This window comes from Sorex fumeus, unplaced genomic scaffold, assembly GCF_029834395.1.
Source record: "Sorex fumeus unplaced genomic scaffold, SorFum_2.1 ptg000006l, whole genome shotgun sequence".
NCBI lineage: Eukaryota > Metazoa > Chordata > Mammalia > Eulipotyphla > Soricidae > Sorex > Sorex fumeus.
The window spans coordinates 22,840,446-22,863,773 of record NW_026606063.1 but is presented as its reverse complement, the minus strand read 5'-3'; the positions used below and the strand labels follow the sequence as shown (position 1 = coordinate 22,863,773).

Genomic DNA, 23,328 nt, shown 5'->3' with positions numbered 1-23,328 from the left:
GGAGGGTGGAAGGAAGGAAACTGGTGACATTGGTGGTGGGAAATGTACACTGGTGAAGAGACAGATACCGGAACACTTTATAACCAAAACCCAATAACAAACAACTTTGTCACTGTGTATCTCACAGTGATCCTATTTTTAAAAAGAACCACTAGAACCAACAATAACAAAAAATGTGCTTCTCTATTTTCTGTTTCTGTAAAAATCACATCTTGCTCTTAAAATTATTGTAATGGATAACTATAATATAATAAAGGGAGTTAAGAGTAAATAAAAAGAGATTATCCATAGAATTGCTGGTTGGAGAGTATGATGGCATAATGCACAAAATCAGAATAGCAAAATAAAATTGTAAAATGAAAAAACAATGTAATGGGTCTACATGTCTTATGTATTTGAGTCCAGAGATCCTAATAATGGGTAGGGGAGAATGAAAAGGATAAAAAGTGACATAAGAAAATAATAGCCAGGAACTTCCTTTACTTGATAAAGTAACTGAACATCAAAATACAAGAGCCTGGAACAGTTCCAAATGAAAATAATTCCAAACAGAGACATCCCAAAGTAGATTATAATTAAAGAGTTAAGAACTAAATAACACACTATTATAAGCATCTAGGAAAAATGAATTGTTTTAGACTTCACAGAAAGCAAAAGAAAATGCAAAATGACTTGAGATAGTCAAACTTCTAAAGGAAAAGGATTTTTCAACTAAGGATACTCTATCCTGAAGGATTATCATTTAAGATAGAATGAAGAATAAGGCCCTCCCGTTGATCGTCGATTTGCTCGAGCGGGCCCAGTAACGTCTCCATTGGAGACTTTATTGTTACTGTGTCTGGCATATCGAATACTCTCGGTAGCTAGAGAGAATGAAGAATAATAAAAGAAAACTGAAACAAGTCATCACCACCAAACTGATTTCAAAGAAATGCTAAAAATATTTCTTTAATTTCACATAAAGGAAGACACCAAAGTTTTCAGTATATGAGTGGGAGTGCATGTGTGACCAACTGAAATGAACGTAATATTAATCTGCCTATAAATAAAACATTCCTGACGTTCCATTCACTCTCAATGGGACGAACATCTCTGAATGCAACAGTTATGTGTACCTAGGTCGAGAAGTCAACATGACAAATGACCTGGCACCTGAGTTGTGCAGGAGAAAGAGAACCGCTTGGAACACCTTCAAGAACGTCGAAGAAATAGCTAAGAGGACGAAGAACCTCCGGCTCCAGGCACATCTCTTTGATTCCACTGTTCTTCCTGCATTAACATACACCTCAGAGACCTGGGCCCTACGCAAACATGATGAGAAAGCTATTCGGGTCTCCCAAAGAGGAATCGAAAGAGCTATGCTTGGAGTATCAAGCTTCACTCAAATGAGAGAAAGAATCCGAAGTTTCCTACCTTCATCGATGGTCAAGAATCAGGGACATTGTCTCATTTACCAAGGTGTCAAAAATCAGATGGACTGGACACGTAATGAGATTTGGAGATGACCACTGGACTTGAGCCATTACTGACTGGATTCCACGGGATGTCAAAAGCCCACCTATGAGATGGTCAGACTTCGTCAAGACCCTGAACGATCGATTTGAGGCTCTTCCTGTTCCTTGCCATTGGGCTACATTAGCACATGACAGGGATGAATGGAGATCTTACTGGCACCCGCTCGAGTGAATTGATGAATAATGGGATGTCAAGTGATCAAGTGATAAATAAAAAAAAAAGAACTTTATATATAAACATTAGGACAACCTTAAAACAAAACTCTATAAAGAAAAGCACAGGGAACTGGATAAAGAACACAGTACAAAATTAAAATATTAGAATAAAGTACATACATTCCAAAACAAATGAGAAGAGGGGTTCAGAAAAATAGGGCAGGAGTTAAGGCATTAGCTTTGCTAATAGCTGGTATCAGTTCTATCATCTATACCAAATACAGTTTCTTAAACATAGTTGAGTGATCCCTGAGTACAGAGCCAGGAGTAAGCCCTGAGCATAAACCTCTCCAGAAAAAAAAAAAAGAATATAGATAAATCTATAAAACATCTTAAAATAATAAAATGGCAATAAATACTTATATTTTAACAATTACCTTAAATGCCAAAGGGGGAATTTAACAATTGAAAGACATGGATTAATAGAGTAGGTAAAAAATAAAACTAAATTTTTTGCTAAATATTAAAAACCATCTTAGCCTTCAACATAAATAAATACAGGATCAAAATTAATCACTGAAAATTAATCTTACTCACAAATAGTAACTTTAAAAAGGCAATGTTGTATTCAGCAATACAATAAGAAAACTGACTTTTTTTGTCTGAACAGAGTAATAAGAAACAAGGATAGAAATTATATGGTGATTAAAGTCTTAATATAAGAGAATATTTTATACTTATTTTATATATATACTCAATGAAGAAGCAGAAATGCAAAGAATTATAAGAAGCTACTTTCAACAAGTTTAGTAATGATCAACTTTTTCTAAATACAAGTTACTAAGCCTGTACCAAAAGAAACAAAAATTATGACTGATCACAAGTATGAAAATTAATACTTATAAAAACGAAGACCAAATAAAACTAATAAAATTCAAAAGTCATAAACTAAATGGTTTTACCAGCAAATTTTACTGAGCCTTCAAAGAAGAAATTATGCCTATTCTTTGAAAAGTCTTCCCAAGATGTAAGAAGGAACACTGTCAAATAAACTTTATGAGACCAACATTACTCTAATAACATAACCCGACAGGGACATCATAAAAAGAGTGAGCTATAGACCAATATCTCTGATAAAGACAGGCACAAAAATTCTCAATAAAAATAAAATTGAAATCAAAATACCTCAAAGGACCATGAGCAAATGGGATCTTATTCAAAGCTAAAAGTATGGTTAAATATGCATAAATTATATCTACAAAAGACCAAAAAATCAGGTAATAAATGTCATTAGATGCTAAGAAAGCATTTGACAATATTCAACACACATTTATAATAATAAAACAAATAAAATGGGGACACAAGGAACACATCTCAAGATAATAACGGTCATATGATATATCCCTGGAGATCCCTGAGCACTGTCATGATGGTTCTGGTGGTCCTCTGTGCCACAGGACCCTAAGAGCAGTGCACCCTTGGCCTCTAGCATTGAACCACCAGCCTGACTGAGCAAGAATCACCAGCAGGGGCCTCTAGGACTCCTGAGTATATTTGAGTAATTCCCTTACACACACACACACACACACACACACACACACACACACACACACACACTAAAAGCCTCATACTAAAAACCCACAGTTAATATCCAGTGGTGAAAAACATGAAGCATTTTATTTAAAATCAGGAATGAGAGAGAACTGTCCACACCTACCACTTCTGCTTAATTGAGTATTAAAGATCTTAGTCAGAGTAATAACTCAGCAAGAAGAAATAAAAGACATAGAGATCATAAAAGAAGAAAGGAAACTATCACTATTTGCGATCAAATACCCCAAAGACTCCATTAAAAAGCTATTAGAAACAATTAATGAGAAGCAAAATAGGCTGTTTACCAAATCAATATACAAAAATCTGTGCATTACTCTTCGAAAATAGTGAACAAGAAGAAATTAAGAAAAAAATCCATTTAAAATTGCAGTCAAAATAATCAACTATATGGAAAATGTTTAACAAGGAAGTGAAACACTTCTCAAGAAAAACTTCAAGATACTATTATCTCATTCTTACTTTGGACATCATGGCAGGCTACCGAATGTAATCTGCCCACACAGCAGAGTCTGGCAAACTCCCCGTGGCATACCCAATATGCCAAATACCAGTAACAGTGATGGGTCTCATTCTCCTAACCCTGAAAGAGCCTTGAATATGGCACTTTTTAAAATCTCAGGGCTGGGATGAAGGAGACGTTACTGGTGCTTGCTCAAAGCAATCAACGAACAACAGGATGATCTTTATCGTGAAAATAAGACATGAAGGATGGGAATGCATTCCATGTACACTGATAAGGTGAACTTGTATAGTTAAAATATGCATCATATTTTTAAAAAATATACAACTGAATTCAATATCATCAAAATTTTAATGAACCTCTTTAAAAATCTACAAAAACAACCAATGTTTTACTAGTATCATAAGACCTCAATGGCAAGTCAATTCTGATGAAGAAAAAGAAAACTGGAGGCCATGTTGTTAAACTTTATATTACACTTAAAAATGATAGAAATCAATACTCTATGATATTAGAGGAAACGCTGACATTTTAAAAAGTCCACAAATTTATGTACATTTAATTAATTACAGAGGACCTAAGATTGTGCAATGGAAAAATCTCTTCAATAAATGATTTAGAAAACCAAACACACACACACACACACACACACACACACAAATGAAACTAGACTACTCTCTAATTCCAGGTACATAAATCAACTTAAAATGAACAAAAGGAATGAAATGCATACCAGAAACAAAATAATGCATAGAAAATAAAATAGATTAAGCATTCTATGACATTAATTAGAGACTTTTTGGGACATTATACTTCAATAGCACAGGACATTTAAATAACTCTAAGTAATATCATTTTTCCAATAAATTTTAAAGCTTTGGATAGTAAAAAGAGATTGAAGTGGAATAAAGGGACAGTATCCTAAGTGGGAATAGATATTTCCCATAATTCACCAAAAAGGGGTTAATGAAGAATTCATACTACAAAAGTAAAACAACCTAATAAAAATGAGCAAATGTGATTAAACACTTCTCTAAAGAAGATGCATAAATGGCTAGTGTACAACTGTAAAAACCTTTTATTGTCATGGATTATTAGAGAAATACAAAATAATACTACAGTGAAATACCAGTTCACTCTTAAGTGAATGGCTTGTACAAAAGCAGAAATAATAAGCAAATAATAATAGGAGGGAAGAGTGCCAGGAAATCCAGTTCATTTAGTTGTCCCTTTAAAGTTTTGCTTGCTACAAATAGTAGCCAACCAAAACAGATAGTGAAATGACTGGGATCTAAGAAATAGTATGAAACAAAAAAAAAATAAGGACTCATTCTCTTTGATCACATGCCTTGAATCTTCAGTGTCTTGGTCTATGACACTGAGCACTTGAGAGGCCTAGTTACAGAGTATAGGACAGAAGACATCATCAAGGGTTCAGGATGCAGACCTCAGGCCCAGAAGGAATACACTGGATGGAAGACAGCTTGGGACAGGACCAGAACAACATGAAGTGGAGGCAAGTGGCTAGAGCTAGCGATACAGGATCAGAAAATTGTACCCTGAACCCTAATGGTAAAGAGACAGGATAAGGGACTTCATGCATGGCAGTAAAGAAGAAAGAGATCTAGACTTTGGGGAGGGAATTTGAAACACCTAATTAAACTACAACTTCACAAGCACTTAGAGTTTCTACATATGAATTTTTCATATAATACTCAAGGACTCAAAAATAATATCATTTCAAGAAACTAAAGAGAGAATTAAAATATGATGCAACAACCTTTCATTGGTATATCTATCAAAAAAACTCAGAAATCTTTACATCCAAAAAAAGTTATATGCACCCTAAATACTGAAGCAGTATTTAAAACAGCTAAAATATGCAACCAACCAAAACAACTATTGATATATGTTTGGATAAAGCTGTGGTACATTTACACACTAGTGACTAGGATGCTACTTAATTACTTTTTAAAAGATGAAAATTTTCATTCACACAAAGGGAATTGAACTCGGGGGGGCTATGAGAAGTGAAATAAGTCAGAATCAAAAAGATAAGTATTGGATAACTTTATGCAATGCACTGTAAAGATTAAATTGATGAACAGCAAAAATAAATACAAAGACAGTGAATATTGACAGCAGTACTAAAGTGAGCAGAATTGGTTTAAATCAGTGAATATAATGAGACATTTTATATATTAATACATTTTATATATTAATTTATTTATCATGATTTATTATAGTTTAGGAAACATGGTTAAATAGTGTTAATGCTTATGGTATTAAACCACAAAGTCACTCACCTCCTCACCACCCAAGTTTCCAAGACATTCCACCACTATCTAGGATTTTGCATTCAGGTTGCTTTAAAAATAAAATTCAATAAATTCTTGCCTTACAACATACTTCCTTAGCTCCACCTTTGTGGATGTCAATCTTTATCTGAGTTCTACTTGTTAACTTTGGTTTCTTGTAGTTCCAGTGAAAGAAACACCCAGCAGCTTTTTTGGTTGTATAGTCAAAGATCGACACAACTTCCACTACCCAGCCGTTGCCACACTCCAGGACACTTTCTGGACCTGCGTGGCCGCTTTGCGGCCGCGCAACACATCATTAAACACTAAATACCCATCTTTCAGAATTGTCGTACCATATTTGATAGGGTTCAAATATGGTAATACCTACAAGGGTGATTAGAGGTCGCCCCAAAAGCCTCTATCCCTCTCGGAAAGACTGGCAAGCTACCGAGAGTATTCCGCCCGCACGGAAGAGCCTGGCAAGCTATTCGTTGTGTATTCGATATGCCAAAACCAGTACTACAACTGATCTCATTCACCTTACCCTGAAGGCTTCACCGACATGGCAGCACTGAGAAGGATGAGAAAGGAGAGGCCGACAAAATCTCAAGGCCGACCTAGGCTGCCACAACAAAGGAAGACAAAAATGATCGTCTGTACTTTCAATGCACATATGCTAGCATCAGATGCATCCATCGAGGACCTGATAGTAAAGAGCGAATGATCAAGTACGACATCATTGGTCTGACCGAGACAAGAAGGCACGGATCTCACCATGCCGTTTTCGACACTGGAGAGGAATTGTTCCTCGGAAAATGCGATAAAAGAGGTGTTGGAGGCATCGGTGTCCTTGTCAACACAAACTTGGCCAAGAGCATTGATTCATTCGAATGCCTAACAACCCAAATCGGACGTTTACATTTGAATAGATGTGGCTCACTGCCTGCAATTTCTATCTTCATTGTCTACGCACCAACATCTCATTATGATGAAAGAGAAATTGACAAGTTCTACATGGAGCTAAAGAAGTTCTATAAAGAAGACCACACCTTCTACAAGATCATTGTGAGTGATTTTAATGCCAAGATAGGACCGAGAAGATCAGCTGAAGAACTTCTCATCGGGACCCATGGCCTAGAATGGAACGAACAGGGTGAGAGACTGTCTGAGTTCATCATGTCGACCAAGACCATTCATGGTAACTCACAGTTCCAGAAGGCAGAATCTAAACGATGGACATGGGAGTCTCCCAGTGGACGATTCCACAACGAAATAGACCACATCATATTCAATCGACAGTTTTGCCTGACTGATGTCGCTGTTGTCCCAAAATTTCGAACGGGATCGGACCACCGTCTCCTTCGTGCAAAATTCTACATCACAGAGCAGGGAGAAAGGGCTGAAAAGTTCAAAAAGAGAACTCCCAGAATGACCACTAACTGGGAACTCTTTGGTACTATTGCGGCAACATGGGAAGATGCCATTGTTGACAACATTGACGAGGAATACGATCAACTGGTTCAGCACCTCCATGAATGTGCGAGGAACGCCAAGAGAGAGATAGCCACAAAAAATCGCCTATCTTCGAAAACTCTTGAGCTAATTCACCTGCGTGGTTTGGCGCATGCCTCAGGCAACCGCAAGCTAACGTCAGAGCTCGCAAAGCAGTGCAGAGATGCAATCAAGGAAGACCGCAAAGAGAGAAGAGCAGAAGTACTGGTAGATGCGGCAGAAGCCAGGAAAAGTATTCATAACGCCCGCCTGTCCTCCGCAAACTACAAGACCAAGATGACTGCCCTCCGACGTCCTGATGGATCCATCACATCCTCCAGAACGGCAATGGAGAAGATTATCCATGACATCTACTCAAATCTCTTCGATAGCCATGTCCACTTGCAGACATACCAAATTCCACAGGATGGATATGTCGTTCCCAATGTTCTCCCTTCCGAAATCCGACACGCCATTTCGTTGGTAAAGAAACAAACAGCACCCGGCCCAGACAAGGTCAGACCTGAACACCTGAAGAACCTGTCGTCAGTACTCATCAATACACTGGCTAGGCTCTTCACTCACTACCTGTCTGAATGCAAGGTTCCGTCCCAATGGAAAACCAGCAGGACCGTACTACTGTTCAAGAAGGGAGACATCCATGACATTGGCAACTATCGCCCGATCTGCCTATTGTCTGTCACCTACAAGTTGTACACTCGAGTCATCCTAAATAGGATTGGCAGAACACTAGATGAAGGACAACCAAGCGAGCAAGCAGGGTTCCGCAAAGGATTCAGCACCATCAGCCATATCCACACGATAACCAAGCTCATTGAGGTTTCTCGGGAGTTCAAGATGCCGCTCTGTTTAACGTTCATTGATTTAAAGAAGGCCTTTGATTCTGTTGAGACGGAAGCGGTCATTGAAGCCCTAGCCAATCAGGGCATTCAAGCCCAATACATCAGGATCCTCCGTGAGCTGTATTGAGGATTCACTACCAGGATCTCACCATTCTACAAAGAATTGATTGTTGATGTCAAGAGAGGGGTGCGGCAGGGTGATACCATTTCACCGAAACTCTTCAGTGCCACCCTCGAGAACATCATGCGACGACTGGAATGGGAAGAAATGGGAGTGAAGATAGATGGTCGGCAACTACACCACCTCCGCTTTGCTGATGACATTGTTTTAATAACACCAAACATCAGCCAAGCGGCACAAATGCTGGCCGACTTTGACCGTGAGTGTGGAAAGGTAAGACCACAGCTGAATCTTATGAAGACAATGTTTATGAGAAACAGCCTCGTTCCTGACGCCCCATTTGCTCTCAACGGAACAACCATCTCCGAATGCAACAGCTATGTGTACCTAGGTCGAGAAGTCAACATGACAAATGACCTGGCACCCGAGCTGCGCAGGAGGAAGAGAGCAGCTTGGAATGCCTTCAAGAATGTCGAAGCAATAGCTAAGAGGACGAAGAACCTCCGGCTCCAGGCACATCTCTTTGATTCCACTGTTCTTCCTGCATTAACATATGCCTCAGAGACCTGGGCCCTACGCAAACAGGATGAGAACGCTATTCAGCTCTCCCAAAGAAGAATAGAAAGAGCTATGCTTGGAATATCACGTTTAACTCAAAAGAGAGAAAGAATCCGGAGTTCTGACATCTGTCGACGATCAAGAATCAGGGACACTGTCTCATTTGCCAACGTGTCAAAAATCAGATGGGCTGGTCACGTAATGAGATTTAAAGACGACCTCTGGACCAGAGCTGTTACCGACTGGATTCCATGGGATGTCAAAAGACCACGTGGCCGCCCATCTACCAGATGGTCAGACTTCCTCGTGAAGATCATGAACGATTGGTTTGAGGCTCTTCATGTTCCCAGAGCGAAGTGATGCCATTGGGTTACACTAGCACGCGACAGGGACAAATGGAGACGTTACTGGCGCCCGCTCCAGCAAATTGACGACTAACGGGAAGTTAAGTGATTAAGTGAAGTGATAGTCAAAGGTGCTTGAGTCATTGGCATGTGAGATCAATATACCTACATGTTAGTCTTAAGTTCAGATAGGAACGACATGCAATTATGCTGCCATTCTTGACTATCAGGACACGACTGATGTGCCAACACTAATGATGAAAATTTCTGCTTGGAATTGGCAGAAGTTAAGTCTCCTATATTCTATAGAGGGATGATGTAATGTAAAAGAAATAGAATTTAGAACCTCAAGAAATAAATGCTTACTTCTGTATTGAAAAAAATAAATTCTAGCTTTATTTTAAAGGTACTCAAATGGAGAAAATAGCAATATTTATGGTTGTGACTGATAAGAAAAAGAACTTACATAAGAAAAAACTATAAGAGAAAAAGCTACTGAAAAATATCTGCACTCATGACTGTATGAATGGAGAAATACTTAGAAAAATATTTACAAAAAGTGGTTGTGATTAAATCTGAGTATATGATTTGAGACATTGTATATTATTTATACTTTTAAAATAGCACTTTTTGTAATAATCATAAAACATTTTTACAAAAACAAAAATGTTTAAGATTTATTCCTTTTCACTTTAGATTCAAACTACTGAAAATCTTGAGTGGAAATGGGAAGGGTTATTTAAACAGCCATAGAATAATTTCAAAAACTTTTTTTGATATGGAAGCCAAAGATACATGTTTTTCACTGTAAATAAAATAAGAATCTTATGCTTGGGGAACTTCTCTGTGTAGAACTTTTTCTGGTAACCAAAAATCAAAATATAGCAAAACATGAAGAAGCTACCTTGAAAATGGTAATAATAACTTGTAAGGTGTAGTTGACAAATTTTCAACATTTTAAAACATGTTATTTTCCCACCCATTCATTGAGGAAGGTATTTTTATTGCATTTTACAGATGAGCAAACATAGGTCAAAGAGGCTGTGACTAGTCTGTTTATATGTCTATTTTTTTTTCAAAACCAAGGTTGTTATTCTATGTCTTGACTGTTACAGTTAAACCGAATAAATTGTTGGTATAAGCCACAAAATCGATGAATTAAAGTCAGACAGATATTTTCTACATTCTGGAAGGGAGAATTCTGAAGAGAATCTCAGAATTCTCTTCGGAATCTTCATGAGTTCACGATCACGATCACGATCACGATCATCCTGTTGTTCGTTGATTGCCTGGAGCAGGCACCAGTAACATCTCCTTCTTCCTAGCCCTGAGATTTTAAAAGAGCCATATTCAATGCTCTTTCAGGCTAGGAGAATGAGACCTATCATTGTTACTGGCATTTGGCATATTGAGTACAACACGAGAAGTTTGCCAGATGCTGCCGTGGGGGCAGGATCCTGCTGGATTCTCCAAAGTAAGAACGAGATAATAAGATGTTGAGTTTCCCTCCCCACCCCGAGCAGAGCCCCGGCAGCCAAAAACCTTCAGAACCAGCCACAGCCATGCTGAGACCACTCTTCACACGTCCACCACTCTTCACACGTCCGGACAAGCCTCATGCATGAAGGAATCGGCAGAGGAACCAAGGCATGCAAGTCCCAGGGCTGAGATCTCCAAGCCTGCTCGGATCAGGACTGGGCTTTCTCCACCCAGATCCTCCATCTTCCAGTAGGTAGGCATCACACCAACCAGCTGCCGCCAGTGCCAGATTGGTCCCATCAACGGCCAAGACCCAGAAACTATAAAACCCAGCTCCCGGAAGAGAATAGCACAGAGTCTCCTGCCCCTGAGCCTGGTTGTCCTCACCACGGCCCCTTGGAGGGGGGCAGGTTGAGTTTTCCTCCCCTCCATGAGTTAAAAAAAAATAAATTTGCGGGAGAGGCCAAGGAAGGGATAGGTAGGGATAGGGACTTCCCCCAGACAAGTGCTTTTACTCAGGTGGGCATTAGGGCCCCAGCTCATGGTCACAGACCAGACTACCACTAAGCTTGTTGATTTTTTAGGAACAGATGGAGTTCTTCCTAAGGGCAGGCCCAGGATCACAGCCACTGGCCACCAGGACCCAGGAGGACTTCAGCCCCTTCCCCAGCAGCAGTCTGGCCCTGCCCCTCATGTTCCCGTGCACTGGTCATGAAGCCACCAGTCACTGCCACATGCACCCTCATGCAATCCTGGCATCGTGGTGGGGGGGTCCCCAAGACCTCTGCTCAGTTCCAGGGCCTGGTGGCTAGTTTTGAACTTGTGTTGAGTGTTGGTACTTCTTTGTTAAGACCCTGAATGATCGGGTTGAGGCTTTTTGTGTTCCTAGAATGAGGAGATGTCACTGGGCTACACTAGCACGTGACAGGGACAAATGGAGATGATACTGGCGCCCGCTCGGGCAAATCAGTGAGTAACGGGATGTCAAGTGATCAAGTGATTGATACTTATTTACTATATAAATATAATTTATCATTTCTATAATGAAAAATATATAAATTTGATTTCTACTGAAAACCAATTCTCAAATTTTCATAGTCAGTTTCTAAGCATTAGGGGGTGGGGGAGAATAGTGGAATGAGACAAGGAAGAGAGAACTACACCAATGGTGGAGGAAAGTATTTAACTGAAGGTGATGTAGTCTGAAAGGTAGTAAAGTGTTATGCATGAAATCTATCAGTCACAGTACTTTAACTCCCAGTGCTAAAAAAATATATTTTAAAAGGTGCCCGTCATAGAGGCAGGCTGGTGGGTGGAAGGGAACAAGCCGTGGGGTGGGTATTGGTGAATGGAAGTGGACACTGGTAAAGGAATTGGTGTTGAAATATTGTATGCCTGAAACCCAATTATGAATAACTTTGTAATCCATGGTGACTTAATAAAAATATTTAAAAATAATCAATATCTAAATTTGGAGACACTAATACTCTTTTTAAAGATGTCCTGCCTTTTCTTAACCTCTGGAAACTATCCTTATTTCCTAGCTAATGGTACTAGTCCAAAAATTAGTTCAAATTTTGTTGTCAACTTTATATCTTCCTTTGATTCTCTTCCATTTACACGGACGCTCTGATTACATTAGTTCCACCTGAATAAACTACAAGGTACGATTCATATTCATGCACTGCAAATATGAGGATGTGGACATACTCATGGGACATAATTCTGGCCCCTATGTTCTGAGAGGATGATTTTTAGGGATTCTTATAGACCAAAGCAAAATTTGGTAAATCACTGGCAAAGGATGGTAAAAGTTACTTACGTTCAAAGATTGAAGGAAGGAAGCAGTGTAAATTTACCTATAAGTTAAAGTAAAACATGAGATAAACATGCAGGATTGTGATCATTCCTGGTTATAGCATAGATCAAAACAAAGATGGTGAGCTTTTTATTCTTTTGGCTTTCCATTTTGTAGTAAACAGTCACCATAATTCACTTGGAAATGAATGAATATAAGTTCAGAGTTTAGAGGAGCATCTGCTATTAAGCACCCAGATAATTGTAATTACTATGAAAGAGGTTTTTTGCCAAGGACAGAAATCCCGATACTTGAAAGTTCCTGAGGAAGAGTACAAATGGAGGATCATATATCCTAAAACTTATAATCATGGATATAAACAGAGAGTACAGGAATTTAAGCTCTTGCCATGCAAGTAATCTACCCTGGTTCAAATCCCTAAGACCACATCTGTGCCCCTGACCACAGAACTGGAAGTCCTGTGCATTGCCAGGTGTGACTCCATACTCTCAATAAAAAAATTACTGAGAATCAACCTACCTTTTGGACAGCTACAAATTTATGCTGGCACGCTAAGTTGGAATTTAGTAGTGAATTACTCTTGAAATGTGGGGACAGGTGAGGGGGAACGAGTCCACGTTTAAAAACACACAGCTTGCTGATCTCTCCCCACAAAACTCTTCCCAGCCGTTTACACTCCCTACCCATAGTTAACCCCTGGTCATAGCATTGGCCTAAAAGAGGACATGACTAATGGAAACACCCCAACTGGAAGTATGGATTTGGAGAAGAGAATCACAGGATCCAAAAAAAAAAGGAGATATGACCTCTACGAAGTAAAAAAAAATTCTTGGTTCAAACATTCAGAACACATTCTAGAAGGAAGGTTTTGAACTTGATATGTTTCTTATTCAACCCAGAGAGTACACCTCTAGGGAGAGTCCAGTCTAGAAAGGGAGCAAAGAGTGTCATCGTAACAGCCCAAAGCAGGATCTTCTTTCCCTCCTGTTAAAGATGGGACAAATGGAGATCATAGGGTCTAATGTAAAGTGGGTGCTATCTCTTTCTTCAGTAGTTTCTCAGAGCTCTTGAAAGCCAGTACCCATGTTAGATTCTGAACTCCTTCACACACTAGTTGCTCAATAAAAATTGTAGGTTAATGTATACTGAATCACTATGTCTTTCTCCTTGCCCTTTACTGCTTTCCTTATCTGACTTTCAGCACACAAATTAAATTTTCAGTCTTTGAAATTCATTTGCTTTGCATTTCTTAATTAATTTTATTACATTTTACTGGACTATTCTCAACTGTCCTAAGAGCTTCTGAATTTCAAAAACAAAAGCAAAATTTTGAGGACTCTGAGAAACAGAACCATTAGGAAGTGTCAGAGGGTTGTAATGTGAAGTCATTTCAGCTAATTTGCTGTAAATCACTCTAGATGATATTGTGGTGGGCAGATCTGAATGGGCAATTTCACAGAAGGGGATAAACTGAGCTGATCCTTATCCAGCTGCAAATCCATTTGGTGCTTAGAGGAGAAATAATAAATTTCATTATGGTTTATTAGAAACATCTTCTTAATGATTATGGATATGTTTATGAAATCATTGATTTTTATGTTGAAACTGCCAGTATAGTTACACGTGTTCTTGTACTAAATATTGCCAAGTAGGAATGAGATTCTATTAAATGCAGAGTTAATTATAGATTCTCCAGTACAGTCCTTGATTGCAAACTCAGCAGCAGCTTTACCACTGAGTTAAATGTGTTAAAATTTATCTCTGCAACAAAATAATTCTTCACTTCAAACAATGGAAAGTCTTTAGAGTTAGTTATGTCAGAACCAGGCAGATAAAACTTCTTTTGTAATCACGGTTGAACATCTCTGCGGGACTGTAACCTAAACATTTTCTACACCATACAAATTGTACCTTTGTAAATAACTTCACTTAATCCTCACCACCAGTTAAGTAGTCTTTTACTAATTTTTAGATGACAAAAGTGAAGCCAAACATGTTGTAAAGATTCCCTCAGGAACATTCTGGAACTATCTTCAAAGCAAAAACCTCTATAAGTAACTTCTAACTGTTGGGCATACTTTCTAAGGTTCCATTTGCCCTAGTTCAGGAGTGGAACATGATTTCTTAAAGAAATGTTGAATTTATTCTCCTTTTATGAGGATACTGTTATCTATCACAAGCAGAGACACATAGTTTTTAGATTTGGAAGGCACAGTTGATATAATCTCTATGATTTGGCAAGCTTTCTCCCTTACAGAGGAGGAGCCCAGAAGTTGTCACAGGTCAGTGAGAGGAGGAACTAGAATCAGAGTTCAAGATATCCATTACCTCCCTAACTCCCCTCAGCAGAACACACAGGCAAAGGGGTCTATAGGGAGTTGTGACATATTTATCACCATGCATCAAACTCTGGAAAGATGTATAAAGTGCAAAGATGTGCTCCAAGCTGGCTATAGTAGAGTCAGGAAGAATAGTGGTAAAAGCAGACTTAGAAATGCCCAAACAAATAAAACAAAACCAATCTCCCTACCTCCCTGGGAACAGAAGAAGAGCCACAGAGGACGGCAAGTGTTTTAGTTACCAAATTCAATCACTGTTAAAATATACATGCCCATACAAAGAGGCAAGTTTCACCTGAGCACTTTTTCTTATATGAAAATGACAGGAATTAGAATAGAAGAAAAGAGAATTTAGTTCAAGAATTCCATTTTAGAACTAGACAGCAGTCATCATACAGCCTTCAGGGACCCTTCTTTTCATACTATTGTCCTGAGTGTAGGATAACATTGATTTGTCCTTTCTACCTTGCTGCAGGGAGCTTAGGTTTATTGGGTTATTCCCATCACAGTGCTCCCATTCCTCTGTGTTTATTTGTAACTTCTTTCTTTGTGCTCTGTTGACTTGTAAATATTGTTTTTCTCTTCTCCTGAAGTCCTTGGCATAGTTTATTCAGAGCAATATCCTTTTTGTATGGGCACAGGAAGACAGTAAATGCGGGGAGTTAATTGATTCTCAATGATTTTTACCTCCTGGGCATCTGTTCTCTCACTTAAGTCCCAGTTGCCCTTACTTTCTAGCACCCCAAAAGCAGGGTCCTGACAAGGGACTGGATAGACCCAGGGTAAATAAGTGGTGAGCTATGTGCTACCCTGGCATCAAAATGGGCCTGACCAAAGTGCCATAATGCTTAACTTATAAGTTAAATGCTTGGTCATGGACAAATGCTGTCATCATCCAAAAAGCAATAAGTAGATTCGCACCCTGCTAGGGTTCACAGTAACGGTCACGGACCTCCCATTGTTCATCAATTTGCCCTAGCGGGCCCAGTAACATCTCCATCGTGAGACTTGTTGTTACTGTGTTTGGCATATTGAATACGTCATGGGTAGCTTTCCAGGCTTTGCCATGAGGGCAAGATACTCTCAGTATCTGGCCTGAGCTTCGTAGTCTGAGTCTGTGGCAAGATGTTCCCAAGAGAGCTGCTCTACAAGCCTCAATGTATCTCTTACTATGTCTATACAAAAATAACTAATATTATGATGTTAATTAAGATATTAGGAGAAGAGGAATACCCCCAGGTGGTATTTCTGCCCTTGAGTCTGATGGGCAGTCAGGAAGGGGCTTTCTTATGTTGATTTTGCTACCAGACTGGGTGCAGCCTGGGCCCAGAGGCCTCGGGTGGAGAGATGAGTGGTGGAGAGAGAGAATCTGGAGAGTTGGGATAGAGGAATGAGGGACTAGGAAGGAAGAATGTGTGAGATGGGAGAGACAAGAGATTGAATAAACGGCAACTCATTGCCAACAGCCACCCCGATCCAGTCTATACACAGTAGCTTGAGAGCACCAAAAGTGTGCAGTGAGAGAGAGCCTCCTGGAGAGCCTGTGAACACACATCCTTCCGCATGCATATTTTTTACACCAAGTGATCATGGGAACTAATATTTTTTTTTCCAATGAGGTGGAGAGGGAAGTGAAAATATATGATGAACTGACTGGTGTAAAGGTAATTTAAAGTGGAGATAGCCTTCCATTTGGGCCCGTTACCACTTCAAAATATCGTAAGTAGGTGATAATGATAGGAGAATGATTAGCCTATATGAATTCACTGATGTATCGTAGCACTCATTACTGAGGGTAGAGGTTTAAGGGGATCTTGAAGATTACTAAGAGAAAGCAGTTTAAATACTTTATGATCAATTGTATAGGACAAGGAGAAATACTAGAAGGTGTTAGTTTATTAGATGATTGTTATATGATGCAGTTAGGTGATTTCTGGGAGATTCATTTAAAGTTGAAAGTCACAGGACCCAAAGCATAATCCAAGGTCAATAGCTAATTTCTAGTGGCTTGGGATTTCTCTAGGCTTTTGCTTTCTTTCACACTTAGAGATTTATACATGAATTAGGATTTCTTGTGGTTCTAACAATATGATTCAATGTTTTACCCTCATTCTTCACTTATTTAGGTAATTTATTTTAATTTTAGCATTAAAAGAGTAATTGTTCTGTGTAGTCTTTTGAGAATGAAACTAGATAGTATCTCTATAAAGGACTTAAATCAATTCCTTATTCATAAGTGCCAATGGATGTTAAGTGTGCATCATTTTAAAAGATGATGAGTGATAAATCAGGGCTTTTTCTTTTTATCTTCCTTGTTTCCCTCTTTGGGGCATGACCTATGGTATCTTTATTTTCAAAGTTCCTATTTATTTGTTCTTTTCAAAGTGAACATTTACATCAACTTATTCAATAGCACATCGGTATGGCGTTTGCCTTGTGCACAGCCAGCCCGGCCGAGCTGGGTTCGATTCTTCCACCCCTCTCGGAGAGCCCGGCAAGCTACCAAGAGTATCTCGCCTGCACGGCAAAGACTGGCAAGCTACTCATGATATATTCAATATGCCAAACACAGTAACAACAAGTCTCAAAATGGAAATATTACTGGGCCCACTCAAGCAAATCAATGAACAACGGGAGGACAGACAGTGTTTATTCCTATTTGAGAAAGAATAATTTCACTAAAATGAACTAAAATAATTTCACTAAAGTACAATAAAATATTGTATTCAATACCTCATTCTGCTACTGTTAAAAAATATTTATGTGGTTCTCCAATATTTCCTTGTTATCTTATGAACTACTGCTTCACTTCATAAACAATATTTTTTAGACATTGCTATTGACACAGCTCCTGAAGTACATCAAACCTTTTAGCTACATATATGTGTATATCTGTGTGTTCAATAAGTTCTTTGGAATGTAATGTATTTTCTCAAATACCATCATTTCCCTAATTCAGTGCCATTTCTCCTTCATGAATTAATCAGAGGCACTTTTATTAGCTTGTACTATCTTCTCTTAACAGAAAGAACTCCTTATCCAAACTCAATGGTCACTTTATTTGCTTCTCTAATTGTACTTACATTGTCTCACTTGACTTACATAAATGTTATGTACAGGTATGCTCTATGTTAAGGATTCTTGAGGAGAATGATTCATCTTAGTCATGCCCTGTGATCTCCTGAAAGTTCAAGAGGAGATAGAAAGACCCTGGCGAAAGTGAAGAAATGAGTACCTGAAAGTGATAGAGAAGAAAGGCATTGAATAAAAACACATATATTCAACCAACAAAACTTAAGAAGATAAAGATACAGACAGGTGAGAAAATGAAAGAAAACAGATCTTGTTTCAATTTTGGGGCAGAAGGGGAGTTCTAGGAAGACTCAGAAGAGTACTTGTTCTGTGCAGATAGCCTCCTTGTGAGACTTAAACAAGAGTATGGTTCGTGAGACCCAAAATTTAAGTAAAAAGAACAGTTGCAGCTTATGGTGATTATTTCATGCAGTTTCTGATATACTTAGCTCAGGCAAAATAGAAACAAAACCAATCTCACAGGTTGCAAAAGGGTATAGACACTTTGAGCCTGTCAAAGCTTCCAGCCATCAGAAGACGTTCAGTAAAGCCAGTACTCAGGTACCTCCACTCATCAGTGACTCCCACTCCTTACAATCACCCTATTTTTCTTACTGTTTTCCAATACTTCTTACTGACCTCAAGTTAATAATTTCCTCAACTGCTATTACTGTTCTCAATTCCTTTATCCTAACTTAAATTCCTTCTTACAGTTCTGCCTTCAATCTCCATCAGTGATCCTAGACGAACAGACATTCTTTTCTTTGTATGCATTTCCAATGCTTCTACAATACCATCTCCATATGCAATCCTATTTCTAGCCCCAATTACTTCATTACCTGGATTACTCCTAGCAGATAAACTCATGTGGTTTGTTTCTTCGCTGCCATCATGCTTTCCCACAGATATCCTCTTATCAATGGGACATTCCCTAATAAATACCGGTAAAGAGGCAAATCTTCCCTGTAGCTACTTTAGTTTTCCCATCATTTTTACTCTATTTTATTTTTCAACATAATCCTTTTTTACCTTTAAAATCTCCACATTTTTAATTATTAGCTATTGGGTTCTGGTCTGTAAGTTTCCTAAGCAGAGCCTTTTCCAACTTGTTCTCTAAAATATGCAAATACTATATGATGTGTATTATAACTAGCTATGCTTGGGTCATGTTCATAGCAAATAAACATGAACTTAATAAAGAAATAAGTATTATATCTCTAACTACAAAACAGTCATTTTATTGATAATTGATGCTGATTAGATCTAAATTCATTTATCTAACATTAGACTGGATTAAAGTAAAATAATTCAGTGCCTGTTTGTGTACAGTGCATGGTCAAGTGCTAATATTTCAACCTTTCAGTAACTTCAAAACCCTCGGTATTGAGTCAGAGTTTTTTGTCTCCTCTCCTGTGTTTATAATTTCACCATAAACTACTGGTGGACCCACCTACATTTTTTAAAATGTGCATTTGATGTTCATCATCTCTTTTTATCCCAGCGGAATTGTACAAATATAGCAGAAAGCACCAGTTGGAAGCCTCTCAAAGCATTTCTGCAACCATTCCAGCTCATTCTGAATGTAAGCTGATGAAGATTGACTACCTTTATGTGGTAGCAATTCATCATACTTAGAGCCTCTCTTTTGAACATCAATCTTATAAATTCACCGGGAGACATAATAGTGTAAATATATTATTCATAAACTAGAGTGAATCCCCACTCACCACTGTAACCATTTTTACAATAAATCATAACATGTAAACTTTTTTTTTCTTCTTGGTGTTTTTTTTTCTCATTTGGACACTTAACAAAAATACATCAACAAGCAGAACAAAGAGCAGAATTCTCCAAGAAGCGAAATGCCTGGGATAAATGCAGAAATACGAAGAAACATAGTTGAATTGAGATGGTTTATATTTTTCATTATCAAATTACTAAAGAATCTTTTTGGGTGCATCTTTTATCAGTAGTTAAAACAGCAATAGACAACCCCACTGAGCATTCTAGGTAAATTCTAAGTGTCAATAATTCTCAAATAATTAGGTGATCAGTTCACAGATTATACAAACTAGTCAAAGGTATACTATCTAGGAGTCTGAGAGGTAGTAAGTTAGAACTACCTTGTCCATAGTTTGATCCCTGGCACCACACATGGTCCCCAATTTGCTCCCAGGAATGATCCCGGGGGACAGGAACAGAAGTGGTCCCTGAGCACCACCAGGTGTGACCCAAAAGTAAACAAGCAATCAAAAATGGTATCTTTTTTAATTTTTATCAATTTGTTAAAAAAACTTTTATATTTTTAAAAATTAAAAAATCAATTTTTTAATTTTTATCAATTTTTTTAAATGTTGGAAAGAAACAATGAAAAAACAAAATGTTCAAATGAGCAAATTTTCCATGGTTAGTTAATGAGGAAAGTGGGCTGAATTGGGGAGAGAGAGCTAGTTAATTTACATGCTTGATTTATTTTTGTAACTCACATTGGAACTTATCAGTCAACATACAATTCAGATCAATAACTTTTCTCAATGCCTAGAGTTCATCTATAAGTCAGAACATCAGAATGAGGTGATTTGACATTTATTCTGAAGTCACTCCTACATTCAACTTAGAAATAACATATTTAAAGACTGAAGTTAGTGATATCTTGCTTGAGGAGCTATTTTTGTAACTAAATGGAACTTAACTGAATTTTAAGAACCTTACAAAAAATGAAATAATAAAATAGGATAAAGTAAAAGTAAAGGCCCTGCCATTGATCATCGATTTGCTCGAGCAGGCCCAGTAATTTCTCCATTGGAGACTTTGTTGTTACTGTGTTTGGCATATCGAATACATCACGGGCAGCTTGCCAGGCTCTGCCGTGCGGGCAAGATACTCTCGGTAGCTTGTCAGGCTCTCCGAGAGGGGCGGAGGAATCGAACTCGGGTCGGCCATGTTGGCTGCGTGCAAGGCAAACGCCCTACTGCTGTGCTATTGCTCCAGCCCAATAATAAAATAGGATAATGCCTGTATTTTATTGTTCACTTCTGTCAATCTATTAAGTGATTATATTTGAGACAACTATGAGTTTATTAAAATATATTGTACAAAAAAACTATTTAAATGTGTTTCCAGATGTTGAGGGAAAATATACAGAAGATTGAATTCTCCAATCCTATTTTCATTAAGTTGGACAAACGTCTTAATTTTCGCTAGACAGTTTTCATCAACTTTAAAATGATAATATATTTCAATGCATTACTTAAAGTTGATATGCAATATATAAAAATTTGTTTAAACATTGAATAGCAAAATATATGTTGCCCAAATGAAAATACTGTCATTTATATTATGAGGAAGAGGAAGGTAGATTTAATGACTTAAGTGTTCAGGACCTGAGATTCATCCTCAGCAAAAGTTGCAAAAGTAGCAAATAAACTGTGCCTGGATGATTATCATGCTGGCCAGAAATTCAAATGTAATGTTTCTAAACATATACTGTAATTTTCAATTAGTTTGACAAAGTGGCTAATATTCCAATACTTTCTCATAGGTATGAACTAAGAAATATTTTTGAGAGCTTTTCGACCTAGAAGTGTCTGATCAAAGCTTAGGTTTCTCTAAATTTAATACAAATTTGTTCTTTTTTAATTGAAAGGAAGACAGGGAGGAGAAGATATATCAGACGTAAATAGAGCTGTCACACACACACACACACACACACAACCTTGTAATTTAAATTAGAGGAGAAGAAAATAAGTAACAATAAGGCATCTACTTATTTATAAGAGATCACAAATGTTTGGATCAGAATTCAATCCTAAATATCTCACCAAAGTATGCAGACTTTGAAAATTATTAATATCCACTGTATCAAGAGATTTTATTTTTCAGGTCAGGAAATTGAAGATCAGAGAGGGAGACTGACTTATTCAAATGTATATCTTTACATGGGCTGGAGCGATAGCACAACGGGTAGGGCATTTGCCTTGCACGCAGCTGACCCAGGTTCTATTCCTCCACCCCTCTCAGAGAGCCTGGCAAGCTACCAAGAATATCCCACCCACACAGCAAAGCCTGGCAAGCTACCCAAGGCCTATTTGATATGCCAAAAACAGTAAACAACAAGTCTCACAATGAAGATGTTACTCATTCCCACTCAAGCAAATTGAGGAGCAATGGGAGGACAGTGCTACAGTGCTATATCTTTGAATATCAAATAGAGACTGAAACCCTATTATCCTAACCTATCTCTTACCCATAGTCAGTATCCCCTTTCCTGCCACAGTTTTCAACATACTATTTCTGACTGAAGAGCGTATAGCAGACCACAGCACAACCCTACTCCTTACCAGCTAGGGAGTCAACGTGTAGCAGATTGCATTTGAAAATATAGTTCACTATGCGTTTCAGGATGGTCTATTCCATGAACACATTTCCCTTGCCATTTTAAGCGCTCTTATGCATACAGAATTTGAAAGTTCAGAGGCAGAGTTAGAGATGGTCCAATAACTCAGCAAATCTGAGGTGGAACTAGGTTACTTTTAACTAGGTTATTTTTAAAATTTACTACAGTTGATTCTGATCCACATGGCTAAAATAACACTCACACAAGTAATTTGTTTAACCTGTTCCAGGAAATAGTGTATCACTTTTTTCTGGGAGTTTTATTTTATAGTTTCTGGATCTTGGCCATTGATGAGACTGAATAGTGCCGGGGGCAGTTTGTGGGTGTGACTGCCAAGCTACTGAAAAACTGGGGAGCAGGGTGGAGGAGGCCTAGTCCCGATTTAAGCAGGCTTGGAGATCTCAGCCATGGGTTCCACACACCTGGGTTCCTCTGCTCACATTTTTTAGTATTTCTCATGATCATTCTAATCTTATTAAGAAGCTGTACTGAAAATAGACATTCTCACTTATTTTGGCAGATCAGAGAAGCAGTGCTTTTACACCAGTTGCTTAGGAATGACCCCAGATGATACTTCAAGTTTCTTTTCACCATCTCCTTCCTAAATTCCAATCTTAAGTTCCTCAGAAATTAAGTGAACCAAGAGTTTAAAAAAAATAATTGTTTTGTCTGCATACTCACAAATTTAATTTACTTCAACAATGTAGATCAACTCCTGCTGTCTTTTCCCAGGATGCAAAGAAAGATTCATTCTTGTTCAGGAGAAGCCCACACCATGTCATTTAATCAATTTACAATGAAA

At 38.2% G+C, this 23,328-nt stretch overlaps 2 pseudogenes; both read left to right on the top strand.

Annotated features, from left to right (window-relative positions):
- Positions 1 to 6,165: 6,165 nt before the first annotated feature.
- On the top strand, positions 6,166 to 6,273 carry LOC130038406 (uncharacterized; annotated as a pseudogene).
- A 3,276-nt stretch (positions 6,274 to 9,549) lies between these two features.
- LOC130038411 (uncharacterized) lies at positions 9,550 to 9,674 on the top strand (annotated as a pseudogene).
- The last annotated feature ends 13,654 nt before the right edge of the window (positions 9,675 to 23,328 follow it).